The 15,135-nt window shown below is 34.3% G+C and overlaps 1 pseudogene; it reads left to right on the forward strand.

Annotated features, from left to right (window-relative positions):
• The first annotated feature begins 3,367 nt into the window (after positions 1-3,367).
• Positions 3,368-5,191, forward strand: LOC149145126 (sugar transport protein 7 pseudogene; annotated as a pseudogene).
• The last annotated feature ends 9,944 nt before the right edge of the window (positions 5,192-15,135 follow it).

The following is a 15,135-nucleotide window of genomic DNA, read 5'->3' on the forward strand; positions in this document are numbered from 1 at the left end:
ATAATGCAAGTAATTGCTTACTATAGAATACAACCTTATTGAGGCTCCAAACTCAATGATGAGTGGGCCCCAATATGCTTTAGGCTTCGACTTGATTGAGGCTCCAACCTACTTTAGGCTTCATTCTGATTGAGGCTTCAAGCTCGATGGAGGTTCTAACCTCCTTCTTCAATTTCCTTATGGACCTATATTTCATATCATTTTCAAACTATATGTGTTGCCATCATATATCACTAAAGTATAAGTAAAACCTGTAACCTATAATTTTTTTCATTGCGTAGTTCACAATCACTCCCACAACCTACAAGCACTGCCATCACTACATGGGGGTTTCATTCAATGAACATCTGGCATATCACATGCATTTGTGGCATATTAAATGATACCCTTAATTTGAGTACATATTGGAAAATAACTCTAAAAAAAAAAAAATTTAACCCCCTACCAATACGAACCCAATACAGCTTCCCAATTTAGAAAACCCCTACTTTCACTAGATATTGTAGGTATTGAGTTTTTCATTAACATTTTTTATACCCGTTTATAAATTTTCATTAACTTTGAGCTCCATTTTTTGTGCCCGCTAATATAAAAAATGTTACCCCCTATTATATGCTTAATATAATATGTCAATTTTTCCTCAACATATATCCCTCAATATGAACGCACATGGTGTGGTATTTCTCCCCTAGTGAAGCTACCATGCACCATTTTCACGACAATCATTGTCATATTTTGCAACCACTTCCAGAAATACTGCCATAATCTATCATAAAAATAATTGTCACTAGTTGTCATGTTGTTTCCCATACTCTGCCTCTACTAGTTGATCAACTTTGTCACTCATTTCCCTTCTTAGAACTTAGTTTCACTATGCATTCAAAAATATTACAACTTGGTCATAGCCGCTCAAAACATACAAAATGCATAGTTGTCAAATAAGTGTCAAAATGGCATCACACTCTCTTGTTAGATTCACTTCGAAGCCCTAATCAATCAAATTCTTCTAGAACTCAATTTGGAAAAATAATGGCATCAAAAACAAAAAATAACCACATAAAAACTATATATTAAATTATGTGTGCTATAGTTTTCATGTTTTCAGGCATGCTAGACAGAATCCCCAAGTCCGTTGCCAGTGCTATTATTTGTGCATTTCCTATGTGTTATCCATGTGAAAAAATAACAAACATATTTTAACGATAAAAATATGAACCGACCTGTCACCTTGTAGGGTTTAAATCGCAACCTTGTGTATACAATTATCACATCTTACCAACTCAACTACCTTGGTGTAGCTTGTAATGCCATGCTTAACGATTCTTTTATTATAATAGTTCAAACTCCAAACTAGGCAAGACCATTACCACGTCAAACCTTGCCTATGGGTTTCCTGTTGATCCATATCTGTATGCAAATAGTAATCTACGGCTTATATCAATCTTCCCCTATTATATATGCATACAAAGACAGAGCCACCATGACTTTTCTAGCAACATATCACATGAAAAATCCTCTTTGGCTTGTTGTAACTAAAGAAAAGTTTCCCATCTATATATACATGGTGAGAGGCACCATGGCTTTTCTAAAAACCTATTACATGAGCCATCCTTCGTGGCTTGTTGTAACAAAGTCAACGATATATATATGTGTGTGTGTGTGTGTGTGTGTGATGAGATCGTTCCACCATGGCTAATTTTATGTCTATAGGTTCCACTAATAGAATACATTCAATGCCAATCCTCAAAAAATAATTAATCTTTCTGCATACTTGTTTGAATAATTGTGTTTTTCATAGAAAATAATTAATCTTTGTGTATACCTGTTTGAATAATTGTGTGTTTCATAGAAGTGTCTAATTAATTCTATGTTTATGAGAAATGGAGAAATCTGAGTTTGAAAGAACCATCTTTAAAGTAGTGAGCATATCTCTTCATAAAATAGGACTGTGAAAAGTATAAGAAGCGAGTGACATAAACCAAGGCTTTATAAACTGTGACACCAAAGGTTCTCATGATGATATTGACATTTGAAAATGACATAGATGATGTTATTAGACTATTTAATGGTGATCTAGACTCGATGATGGTTACACTTTCATGATGATGATGCTTTCTCCTTGATGATGATAATGTGGAATTCTTGATGATATGAAGTTAATTAATGATGATTTGGTCAAGTTCAATGCCTTGATGATATAAACAAGTTTAGCTCCACGAGAATGTTGAAATAATTGATTCTTTGTTGGCATAAACGAGACTAGGTTCCTTGATGATGTGTTTTGACTCCTTATAAATATAGATTCCTTTGATGATGATGATGTAAATGTAGATCTCGTTGATGATGATGATGGGGAGTCATTTGAAGATGAATTTTTGGATGACTAGAATTAATTTGTCCACATGAAACCTTTTATTTGTTATCCAAACGAAACATTTTTGTTGTTGTTATTTTTGGATATTATACATCAATTCCATATTATAAATTAAATGAATCACATATTGTCATAATGGAAAGTGAAAATATGAGAAAAATAATAATTTAAATTACTTTACTTTATAAAATTATGGTATTTAATATGTACATTGGAATATTTTATGCACAAAAAAAAATTAATTAATTTTATATTTACTTTCAATTACTTTATCACTATGTATGGAATTTATTTAAAAATTAAGGTGAAAGTCAAAGTATTTTTTTTATGGGAAACATCATTTTTTTTTGTTATTACTATTTTTTAATTTGTTAATGTAAGTAATATTTTTTGTTATTTAGACATAGTCATTGGCACAATAAGTAATTGAGTAAGTGAGAGTGAGATTCTTGATGTTTGATAATTCTTTAAATTAAAATTAATCAAACATCTATAATCATTTCAGTTTTTTTTCATTATAGCCTCCATTGATAATTACAAAATATAATTATTTTATTTTAAAATGGATATATGTCAACACAATATTGAGCATGAAAGGAATTACACAGCTCTCTCATGCTTAGTTGTAAAATGGCAATGTAAATTCATTATGAATTAAAAAAAAAGACAAAAATACACAAATTATTTTATATTTACTTTCAATTACTTTAACCACTCTATATAGATATTTTTAATAAAGATTTAAAAACTTAAAAAATTAATTAATTAAAGTAAAAATATTTCTAAATATAGAAATATGAAATAGGACAGTGGTAATGATAAATTAAGAACCATTTGATCATATAATTTAAGATAATAATTCACATTAATTAATAACCATTTAATCAATAAGAATATTAAAATGCAATAAGTATAATATTTGTTTTCTCTAATTTATATGTTTACTTATCTATTTATATAGGGTTGTGAATAAGTACACGTGGAGTGACATCCATGGACCCATTTTTGGAGAAATTCTTCCCCACAGTGTACCACAAGAAGCATTATGAAAATGACCATGATACCGATTACTGCAAGTACAACAACCAAGGCCTGGCTATCTTCACCTCGTCCCTCTACGTTGCAGGCCTTGTTGCTTCGCTGGTTGCGTCTTCTATGACGAGGAAATAGGGACGCAAGGCCACTATTATCAGCGGAGGTACCAGTGTCATCGTAGTTGCTTCTCTGAATTCCAGTGCCGTGAATTTGGCAATGCTCATTTTTGGGCACATTATGCTTGGTGTCGGAATTAGCTTCGCAAATCAGTTAGGTCCTATCCTCCTCGTCAAAAATAGCTAGATTAGATTTGCGGGTAACCAATGATTTAGTCGTTTGTCTTTGAAATTCAACTTAGAATGACTTGGGATTCCAGTTCCACATAGAATGACTTGGATAGAATGACTCGGTATTCCAGTTCCACTTAGAATAACTTGGGTAACCTACACAAAGGTTTTAGTCTGAGCTTTTAGAACGAACCAATTGGGTTTCATTGGACTTTTTTAATAATAGTTTGGATCTAAATCATGACGTGGGAACTTTGCAGAGTTTTTTAATAGTTTGGACGATTCGAAGGACTTGGATTTGCACTTGCAGAGTTTTTTATTAGTTTGAATTTGAATGAATTAATGGGTTGACAAATTTTTCTTCTTTGTTTCAAGGCCGTTCCTCTGTACCTGTAAGAGCTGGCTCCTCCAAAACTTCGTGGAGGACTCAATATGTTGTTCCAATTGGCCACAACACTTGGGATTTTCACGACAAATTTGGTTAATTACGGCACTCAGAACATAACACCGTGGGGATGACGTCCTTCTCTTTGTTTGGCTGTTGTTCCTACACTTTTGATGACAGTTGGAGGGATGTTCCTTTCTGAGACTCCCAACAGTCTGATAGAACATGGTCGTCTAGGCGAAGGGCGTGCTATCCTGGAGAAGACGAGGGGAACCAAGCATGTAGATGTAGAGTATCAAGATATGGTGGATGCCAGTGAATTAGCTAACGCCATCGAACATCCATTCAGAAATATTTTTGAGAGGAGGAATCGGCCCATGTTTTAGACCTTGACTGGAATCAATTTCATATTGTTCTATGCCCCTATTCTTTTCGTCACCTTGGGCTTTGGTGCAAATGATTCCCTCTATTCCTTCGTTTTGACTGGAGCTATTCTTGTACTTTCCGCCCTCCTATCAATTGCAACTGTTGACAAGTGGGGGCCCAGACCCTTGCTACTTGGTGGCTGCATTATGATGATAGTATGTCAGGTATGAGAGAGGGTACGCACGTGCGTTTTTTATTTTTTTTGTTGCATCTGCTTTTTGTATACATCAACGAACTTTCAGTTGGTGTAACCAAGGCTTCCAACATAACATGCCCATGCACATGCCCAAGAGAAGATTATGGAGAGAGTTTTGGCCTCTCTTTTTTCGCATTCCTGCTGCTTTGCTCTCTGTTGGCTTCATCAGTAACAATAATATCTAATTTTTTTCGCAGGTTGCTGTTGGCATAGTCTTGGCCCTAAAGTTTGGAGGAGACCAACAACTATCCAAAGGATTCTCAGCGTTGTTTGTAGCAACCATTTGTTTATTTGTGGCTGCATTTGGGTGGTCATGGGGTCCTCTTGGATGGACTGTGCCCAGTGAAATTTTCCCACTGGAAACCCGTTCTACTGGAGAGGCCATAACTGTCTTTGTAAACCTCCTCTTCACATTTGCAATTGCACAATCCTTCCTATATCTTTTATGTACATTCAAGTACGGGATTTTCCTTGGATTTGTGTCATGACTGCCTTTGTATACTTCTTCCTGCCTGAGACTAAGGGTGTTCCCATTGAAGAAATGATTCTTCAATGGAGAAAGCACTAGTTTTGGAAGAAAATCGTTCCATGTATTGATGAGGAGGTGATCATGCGGCCATACGTGTGATTGAAATCAAGAAGACTAATTTAGTTTGAGAGTTTGACCCCTCTAATTTATTGTAATTTGCAAATTTATTTCCACAACATATCATATATCTAAAATCTCATCTAAGTAGTTTCTTTTCTTTTATATATGGTGAAAATCTGCATATCCATGTAACAGTTTAGTATATGTATAAAATGATACACATCGAAATACTTTTATATATGCGCGGCACTTTTATATTTGAGTGTTTATAAAAATATGTCTAAATATAAGTGAAGGATTAAAAATGCATGTGCCAATATGGAAGCACCTATGTATATGTGTGTGAATTGCTTTTATGCAACAATATATGTAAAATGTGATTCATTATATAGACATATATGGATGCACTTTCATATATGTATGAAATGTTTCTATATATACTTCAAATATTTTTGTATTTATATTTATACGAAAGCATTTTTATATATATATACAATGTATATATTTAAATAAAAAATTATTTTATATAAACACCAAAGAATTTTGTTTGCATATATATATGAAAGCATTTTCATATGTGATTACATATATGTACATATATGATTTCTATGTATGCACATATTTGATATATGCCATGCTTTCACACACACACATAGATATATATGTATATATAGTGCTTTCATATATGTATTGTTTGCACTATATGAAAAATGCTTGTATATGTGCATATCTATGCACTTTCATATTTTTACATATCTGAAAGTACATAAGTATGTACATATATTGAAATGTTTTCATGGAAGCACTTCTATACATATACATATGTAAAAGCACTTCTCAATCCAAATGCCAACATTCACTTAAAAATAACTTTAGGTTCAAAGGAAAGTATCCAAATTGCCTGGAGAACCTCCATATTACCGAGTTTTAGCAAAAATATGTAGAGTAAATTTAATGATTAGTAAAAAGTATATATTAAGTATTTGTATCTAAAATTTAAATATTAATCAAATAAAATCTATATTCAATTCTTATTATATGAATGATTATATGTTTAAATTTTGAAACTTAAGTTTCTAAAACAAATGAAAACAAACATCTCAAAAAACAATCAAAATATTCTTGCTTCTTGTATAACTTTCTAATCTACCATGACAACCTAGTGGATTATCCGAAAATTCTTTATTGAATATATAAAAAGATAAATTGAAACTCTCTAGTTCATGGATACAAGATTGATATTGTGATTAGTTAATTTAAATAGTTTTAAAAAATGGAAATATTCCTTAATGGACTTTGACTTGAATACAATTATTTATCCAGAAAGGTGGGGTAGAGAACCAACTACTTCCCAAAATATTGGTCACTACGGTTACCTTCAACCCATGGGGTTGGTCGAGACTTGAGCTTATTGGTAGTCAGCCAATGCACGGGATTTATTGTCACAGGTTGGGTATCCCCGCAGAGAACCGATAACACAATGACATAGCCTAACCCCCTTTGAATCGGGTTTCTAATGCACTCTGACTTTGGACCATGGGATGGTGAAGGATTTTAAGCTCCCTAATATGTCAACTTCTATGTCTCAATGAAAGCGATTGATGGGTGTTATCAGAATCGTATCCCACCGATCCTACACCTACACTACAAAGCTTGTTTGGCCCTGGTGCCCAAGTGCGCTTAATCTATGTGTGTTGATTTATTAAGTTGTAGTGTTTCAAGACTTGGCTTGGTGGTGTTAAGCAAGATCATGTTCACTTAGGGTGTGAGTGTGTGAAAATAATATTTCAAGTGGATGAGTTAATTAATTATGTTTTATGATGTCATGTGCTGCTGAAAATAAAGTGTTGAAATACTATAAATAAATATGAAAATGACAGAAAATAAATAGCCAATCAAGCACACAAAACCCCACCAACAAGGGTTACTAAGTAGCTAAGAAAGAGAGGGGAAAAAAGCTACTCAAAGACACATAAAAAGGCCTAAATTATTTAATATCAAGGGATTGAGATATAGAGGCACTAATCTGCTGTAAATGGTTTAGACAATCAACAAAAATTAGAGGTGAACAATGTTTCAAAGGATAGGAGTGAAGCTTTAAAACCTAGGATGCTCAAGGGGATTCTAAGGGGGAAAGGTAAACCAAAACTCTAAAGGGAGGAAAGGTAAAAGAAACCTATCTAAAGGAGTTGAAAAGTAATGGATCAAACTCTAAAAATCAGTGGTTGAAAATGCTAAAACCCTAGACTCCTCACTCAACAAATCGCTTCCTAATAATGTGGAGGTGTACTCTAAACCCTGGTATTTTTCCTTCCTCAAAGAGACAAATTAAGTGTATCTGGGACTAGGAGAGAATGAAAACAGAGGTGAAGTACCCAACCCAGTCTGTAGACATCACTCTTGGCAATTTATAAAAAAAAATGAAAAAAATATGGAAAAAATCAAAACACAGTTTCTGGGCCAAATAATGCACTCTGGAATGCAGATCAGTGGCTGAAAAGTTTTTTTTTTTTTTTCTCCCGGGACTCTCGATCGGTAGATCTCGCACATAACTTTTCATCTCTTGCTCGGCTAGTACCTGTGACCTACAGAAGTAACCATAAAACCACTAGAATTCGAGAATTTGACCAAAAACGAAATAATTCTATAAATAGAAATTGAGAGGCTAAAAATAACTATAGAAAACCCTGAAATTTACTAAAACTTCAGTCACACAAGAACATCGTTATTACACTAGTGGAGTCCCCATTTATTGACGAAAAATGTAACTAAAAACCCAATGGAGTCATCATTCGTTAGTGTGAAATTTCTTAGAGGTGTAACAAAAACACTTCACTTAAGTCACTAGGTGACAAGTGACCCTAACAACAATTTGATGGTTGCTTAAGATTCAGATCTGCAATAAAAATGGAAAAAAATACAACAAAAACATATATGATCCACAATAAAAAGCAAGAGTAAGGATATCCAATGCAATAACCCAAATGGAAAGACTTTAATTGAAAAAAATATTTATTAAAAACACCTAGTGAAGGAGATCTACAATAGGGTCTATAAGTCCCTCTCTGTGGGATGGGTCCTTTGATGTCCTTGATGCTTCACGAGTCGATCTTCTCTCTCAATATGTGAAAAACACCAACAATGTGAAGAGCTCAAATGGGAGTTCAAAAGAAAGGAGATGATAATGGTGAGGATAATAAAAATCACAGTGAATAATGGATAGAAAACCATCCTATTTATAAGAAAGTATTGAGTTAATCTCGAAGATTGAGAATAATAAAATAATATTGACCAAGTCAAAATCTAACCGCTTGGAATACTTTATTATATTTATTGCAGAGGGAAAAGATATTTAAAATGGTTAAATATCTTTATTTAGAAATAATTAAAAAATAAAATGAGTTATTAATTGTTTCGCGGGGATTAAGAATGGTGTGAAATTAACATAATTATTAAATAGCGATTTATCAATTATTACAATAATGGAAATAAGGAATACTAAATAAATAATTATTTAATTATTCCTAGGGGATTTAGTCAAATGTGACAAGGAATAATTATTTAAACAATGATTTAATAATTATTCCAAGAGAAAATTAAATAAATAATGATTTATCTAATTATTCTCATGGAGTTTTTTATTTAAACCCGAAAATAATTTAATAAAAGTGGTTTACTAATTTATTTTCCATAGTGAAAGTAATTTTTCTATGGTAAAATTAATCCTACACGGCGTATTTCAATCCACTTAGTTAGAAATGGCTAGGTGATCATTTTTTGGTCATAACATGAAGCGTGCAAACACTCGAAGGTATAGGCTTAGAAGGAGTAGGCGGTGGGCCACAATAAGCCCCAAGCAACATGGAATATTTATAGACTCCAGAAGAGGTAGGGGTAATGGTAGGGGTAGTATCATTTCCTGCCATCAATGAGAATGTATTCTCTGGAGATGTATGCGATTGATGGTCATAGTAAGTCAGTTGATTGATGGTAACAATCTTTCCATTGTGAGGAAATGACATCTTCAGAAAGACAACGGATGCGACAACTAACATGGCATAGGTGTAACTACAACCCAGTAAGATGTTATAATCTAAAGGGGCATCAATGACTTTGATATCGATCATGACTGTCTTCCCAGTGATAGTTATAGGGAAATTATGATAGGGATCGAGGGGCTGTGAGGGGTGACCACCCCAAACACAGAGGGTGATGGTAGATGATGAGAGGTAAGTGGAACCAAGTTTCCTCTAGACACGAGCGACCATCACACATGTGGAGGCATCTTTGTCTATTATAGGCCATTGAACAATGACATTTTTATGGAGACTGATATCTGAAAAGAGATGGATGAAAGTAGGGGGGATGTTACGCTTTATCAACATCAAATATGATCATATGATGATCGAAGGGATCCACAACACCCAAAGTAGATAGTAGGGATTTCTTTTGGGATGGGCACATCTGGAAGACTTGTAGCGTTGACATGGAAGCAAGAGACTGTGCTAGGTCATATACTATGTTATATGTATGGACAGATTTAGAAGAAGTAACATTTTGACATAATGGAAATTTGGGGATCTTATGAGGAACCTCTACCTTATGTAGAGGGATTTGTAAGGTATCATTTGGTGAAAATAGGGCCTCAATGGAACTTTTGGGTTGGGAGCCAGTTATTGACTTATTAGGAGGATGGTCATACTGAGTCTTGGGGTTAGGGGATTGGTAGTACTCTGCTAAGCATACACTTGATTATGTGGAGGTGGTTGTTGTTATGGCAGAGGAGGTGGAGGCATGGGAGGTTAAGGTGTTGGTTTCGGTGGGGCTAGAGTGCTAGGTGGTGCATAAGGATAGTAAGGATTTGCAGTAACATTTGAACAACTAGGTTGAGAAACAGCTAGCCCTCGCATTGGCTAATGCAGATGGGGATATTTATATGACATGCTGGTACCTTAGTAAAAATTGACATGCGAAGGATCGGGAGAGGGATAGGTAAAAGAGGAATTCTTGCTCCCTGGGGTTGACAATAACTCATAAGAGGTTGAGGATATGGTGATATTTGAGGTTGGTTAAGAGATCCAATGATACCATTAGTGACATGAGATTCCCCTAATGCGTTAGCAGCGGCAGGCTGAGGTAGATGAGGAGGAAAGTATAAACATAATCAGATTGGGCATATATCAGGTCATATTTCAAAGCTATCTGGAGGGCTTCTTCCTCAGTATGAGGGAAGTGGGAAGCAACATCTTTACCTATGGGAGCCGAAATAGTTCTTAGAAACCAATCCATATAGACACAGTATTCAAACTAAGGGGCTCTACACATGTTCCTCCTTTTGTTCCATTCCTGAAAATGGTCAGAAAGGTAGGTGGAAGAATTTTGATGAAAAGAGGTCAACAATTCGGTACCTATTTCGTATCAGATAGGTAACTAGAAATATAAAAGAAAAGCTTTGGAAAGAGTTGCAAAGGTAGAATGATAGGTGTGTGATTGGTCCACATACCATTTTGCAGTAACTCTAGTTAGGGTGCATTGAAAGCAATGAAGACGAAAGGAGTTGTCGGTAATGGAATTTGATGAACATGACATGTGAAAAGAGTGAAAATGATTGGTGGGGTCTTCTTGAGGATTACCTTCAAACTTGGGAATATCGGAAGGAAGCTTGGTACGCATAGGAGGCCAATTGGGGTTATGGAGAAGAGGATCATTGATGCGATGGATGAAATCATGGATGCTCGGGCTAGCCATATAAGGAAGCAAGGGAAGATTAGTGGCCATACCTCTATAGGTTTCAATGAAATTCTTACCTTGGGTAGATCCTTGGTTACCACCTTGGTTTCCACCACCCACATTGGTGCTTGACATGGTGGCAGTGCAGGGATGGGAAGATTTGATATCAGAGGAAGAACTGGAAGAATTAGAAGAACTAGAGTCAATATGGGGATTCAATGGAAGTCTAGGAGGATAGGTTTGAATTCAATGAGGAGGAGTAAGATGTCCTAAAGGAAACTCGGGGCGAAGGCCACAAAATCTCCACGACAAGCATCTAGGGGGCACAATGATGTCAAGACAAAGATGAATAAATAGACTAAAGGGTGAGGATAGGAGAAAATATTAACAAGAAATAAGAAAAAACTAGTGCAATGGTGCAAGTGTAAACTAACTATAATGATATGCTACTCTAATTCAAGCAAACATGTCACATCAAAGAAAAAATGACCTCTAACCTAAAGGTGATCTAAATCCTGAAATAAGTCCTAATTCTATTATTTCAGATTGCCTTCCGAAATACTTCTTACTTGATAGAATTTGATCCCCTCAAGTAGAGGTGTCTAGAGAAAGGTGGGGTAGAGGACCGATTGCTTTCCCACAACCAATCCTATAGGGTGTTTTCCTAAGATTGGCCACTAAGGTTACCTTCATACCATGAGGGTGGTCCAGTCTTGAGCTTCTTGGGGATGAACCATGACATGAAATTCCCTACCATGGGTTGGGTAGCCCCGAGGAGAACCACTCACACCATGATCTAGCTTAACCCCCTCTGATTCAGGTTTCTAACTCACTCTAAATTTGAACCATGGGATGTTGAAGTATTTTAAGCTCCCTAATATGTCAACTTTCTATGTCTCAATGTAAGTAATTAATGGGTTTTATTGGAAGCCTATCCCATTGATCCTACACCTAACTACACAGGTTGTTTTGGCCGTAGTAGCCAAGTGGGCTTAATCTATGTGAGTTATGTTATTAAGTTGGATTTTTTAACATATGAGCTTGACATGTTTAAGCAAGCTCATGTTCATTAAGGGTGTGCGTGTGAAATAATGTTTCAAGTGGATTCTTTAATTAAGCATGTTTTGATGATACCATTTGCTACTAAAAATAAAGTGTTGAAACTACAAATAATGCTGAAAATGGAATTTAAAATAAATAGAGATCTCAAGCACATAACCCCACACCCAAGGAGGCATCCAAGTGACAAAAGAAAAGAGGGAAAACAAGAAACTCAAGGATAGAAAAAATCCTAAAAGATCTAATGTCTAAGGGAATAGGATCTAACGGAAAAAGGTTGTTGAAAATGGAGCAGAAAACCAACAAAAAACAAAGGTGAAAATGCTGAAAAAAGACAGGAAAGAAGCTACAAAAGCAAGGAAACATAAGAGGATACTAGGGGGGAAATTCAACACAAGACTCTAAAGGGAGTAAAGTGTCTTAAAAGCTTGTGTAAAAGTGATGCAAAATAGTGGAGAAAACCCTAGCAAATAGTGATTGAAAATGCTCCAAATTAGACTCCTTAGCTCAACAATTCTCTTCCTAAATGATGGAAGTTTACTCTAAAACCTGGGGCGTTTCATCCTTCCTCAATGAAAAACTAGGCCTAGGGGTGACTTAGGAAAGAACAAAAACCATTCCCAGCACACACACAACAGTCTCGCCAAAACTCTGAAATCTAAAAAAAATTCTGAAAAATTGCAGTGCAAAAACCAACCTAAACAGTGCATTGGGTGCAGTTTACGGGATGAAAAGTGTGTTAGGCGCAATTTTTGGGTTAAAAATGAGCTTTGTTCCCACTTCTCTCGTTCGACAGAACTGGTGTAGATTGTGTTGGCTCTTGCTCGACTGGTACCATTGACCTACGAAAAAACCTAGAACCCCAATAAAAATGGAAAATTTTCAAAAAAAAAAGAAATCTAAAAATAGAAATTGAGAGGAATGAAAATTCTGAAGAAACATTGAAAATAGTTGAAACAACAGTCACCAAGATTTTTAATTACTACGACAGTGGAGTCTCCATTTTTTAACAACTAAGTAGCTAAAGACCCAATGGAGTTACTATTTGTTAGTATGAAACTTATTAGTATATGTACAAAAATGACTCACTAAAGTTGTTGTTGACATGCAGCCCTAACAACAGAAAATGGATTCTTTTATGCTTCAAATTTGCAATAAAACATGAGAAAACCCTACAAAAAAATATATGATGGAAACCCAAAACATATAGCAGTAGAAAATTCAATTTCAAAACCCAGCGAAGGACTAAAATGAATAATGATTTTACAACTAGTGAGGAAGGTTTACAACATGGGTATGTAGATCCCCCTCTGTGGGATGGGTCCTTTTACACCTTGTTCTTCAGCCGTGTGTTTCTCTCTCTCAATATGTAGAAAATCCAAAAGCAAGCTAAAACTCAAATGGGAGCAATGTTATGACATGATAATGGTGACGATGATAATAATCATGGTGAAGATGAATGGAAAACCATCCATTTATAACAAAGCATTAAGCCAAATTAGGAATTAGAAAATAATAAAATGTTACTGACTAAATCAAAATCTAGCCATTGTGGATACTTTATTATATTTTTGAGAGGGAAAAGATATTCAAAATTGTCAAATATCTTTATTTAGAAAGTGATTGAAGTAATTAGCAAATAAAAATGAATTATTAATCACTTTGTGAGAATTAAGAAAAATGTGAATTTGAAATAATTATTAAATAATGGTTTAACAATTATCTCAAAAATAAATATAGGAATAATAAATAAATAATGATTTATTTAATTATTCCAAGGTGATTAAGTCAAAGGTGACAAGAAATAATTATTTAATAATTATTTCTAGAGAATATTAAATAAATAATGATTTATTTAATTATTCTCATGGGGTTTTTTAAATTTTAATGAGAAAGAATTTAGGAAAAATGTTTTACTAAATTATTTCCTATGGTGAAAATGAATTTACCATGGTAAAATTAATCCTACATGGTGTATTTCGATCCACCTAGTGATAAATGACTAGGTGATTATTCTTTGGACAATAACACACAGAAATAAACACAACCATGCATAAATGTGAGAAATATGAGATTAAATAGCTAAGAGTTTTAGGGCTACTCCGAGTGGCAGATATAGCAAACTTAGAGAGGTAGATATGACAAATGCCTTAGAGAGACTCACTCTAATAACACTATTTGGAATATGAAAATAAAAATGAAATATAAACGTTAATTCTATTTCATTAAATATTATACAAATATAAATACAATATTCTAACCATTTGATTCATCTTTCGAGAACTCTTAGAAATTGTCCTGATGATGGGTCTTGGTTTAGACTCAAAACGTCATCGATAAAAATATCTACTGTGGAGAAATTTTTGATATCACAACTTCAACTCCCAGACTCGCTATGATGGTTCACATTCCACATCATAACCTTAATGGATTAGGTGTCCAACACCTTTACTAATTTCAAATTCCAAACCCTTAGTTTCTAACATACGAAATTGGAAAATATTCTAAGTATAAAATGTGATTATTATTAAAATGATAATACTTTATATAATATTTTATGAACAATTGAATTTTAAAGTATATTTTTTGTAGCAAATAATGTATTTAAATGTTGGCCCAAAGGTCACACTAAGAAGGTAGTGTGAATCATTGTGACAGAAATTTTATCATTTCATAACTTTTCTAATCATTCAATCATGTAGGATTGAATGATAACCATAATCATCAAATCATCATAAATATTAATGCATTATAAGACTACCATCACATCAATAACACAACATCACACCACTAGGGACAAAAGATTTTTACGTGGAAACCTGTAAGGGAGAAAACCATAAATCCTTCTTCTTGTTTATATTCAATTCACTACATATATTTGTAGGCTACGACATGGTGAAGGAAAGTACCCTCAGGAAATGCAAGCTACCAATTGCAGTAGGTGGAAACCTAATTGAGGTACCAACCTCGAAATAATGCAAGTCGTTTTTTTTTGTAGGATATGACCTTATTGAGTCTCCAAACTCAATGAAGAGTGGGCTCCAATATGCTTTA

This window comes from Pinus tabuliformis, chromosome X (genome assembly GCF_031772625.1).
Source record: "Pinus tabuliformis cultivar Carrire ecotype Pingquan chromosome X, CPIR1, whole genome shotgun sequence".
Taxonomy (NCBI): Eukaryota; Viridiplantae; Streptophyta; class Pinopsida; order Pinales; family Pinaceae; genus Pinus; species Pinus tabuliformis.